Source organism: Perkinsus marinus (genome assembly GCF_000006405.1).
Source record: "Perkinsus marinus ATCC 50983 genomic scaffold scf_1104296958138, whole genome shotgun sequence".
Lineage (NCBI taxonomy): Eukaryota > Perkinsozoa > Perkinsida > Perkinsidae > Perkinsus > Perkinsus marinus.
The window spans coordinates 1-1,161 of record NW_003206895.1 but is presented as its reverse complement, the minus strand read 5'-3'; the positions used below and the strand labels follow the sequence as shown (position 1 = coordinate 1,161).

General features: G+C 48.1%; 1 non-coding gene across 1 annotated transcript; it reads right to left on the bottom strand.

Moving 5' to 3' along the window:
• Positions 1 to 730: 730 nt before the first annotated feature.
• On the bottom strand, positions 731 to 803 carry Pmar_PMAR022199. Its single transcript has one exon. It is a non-coding gene; the product is annotated as a tRNA-Arg (tRNA).
• Between the last annotated feature and the right edge of the window lie 358 nt (positions 804 to 1,161).

Here is a 1,161-nt window from a genome sequence, read left to right as displayed (position 1 = left end):
AGTACCCTTAGCCGAGACCTCTTGTCTCTATTTCACACTATTTCGAACTAGTCTATGAAAATCACTCCAGAACTAAGACTCTAAGGCTCAAATCCACGATTCAATATCATGTTGCACACACCGATCCTGAACCCACGTTCCACTCTAGTACCTTCCTTCTCTCAAGTCTTGAGGCGAGTCCACCGTGGCTGATCTGCCACTATAGTCTCACACTCAAGGCATTGAGTCCTAGCTTGACATTCACACACGTGGCGAAGGTTGGTCCATGATCCACTAATAATGCCCATGATGGGTGACCCATCCGTCGACTTCTCCAGATTGCTGAACCATGGTCCCCAATGCCAATGACCTTTCCTGAAATACAAGCAATTCTGACAACATCTATTGCTAGACTAATTGCTCAAATCCAACTCGCCGAATTTCATAATAAACGATCAATTTCATCCTGAGCTTCAGTCAAGAATCCGAAGATTCTTGTCCAGGGGCGCCACGGGGAGGCACTCAGGTCTAGCCCCCATAACACTGCATATGTCCACCCCACCAGATCCTACCTCACTCCGTTACCGCTTTGACCTTGCCCAATAAATTGACCTACATTTGTTGGCAGACCAACGATCTTCTTGTACCGTTAGCTTCAGCATGTATTCCGACGAGTCACAAGGGTGTACAATCAACATCGACATCTGTACGGCCAGTGGCATCCGTATATGGGCACTGTTCGGCTTGAAGACGATCTCGGTGGAACTCGATCCCACAATCTTTGGTTCCGAAGACCAACGCCTTATCCATTAGGCCACGAGACCAACGAGTTTGAGATTTATCCCACTATCTCGTCACTATGCGCAACACTGACTTAACGGCACACATGAGTTCGCATCCGACACGCTGAATAGATCACAAAACTCTTGCTCCTCATAGAGGGGCCCCCATTACATAGTGTTCTAAATGAGGTCAATTCATTGGAGATCGTTCGTTGGCAGACCAACAATCTTCTTGTACCCTTAGCCTCAGCATGTATCCCGACGAGTCACAAGGGTATACAATCAACATCGACATCTGTACGGCCAGTGGCATCCGTATATGGGCGCTTCCCGGCGTGGAGACGATCTCGATGGGACTCGAACCCATAATCTTTGGTTCCGAAGACCAACCCCTTATCCA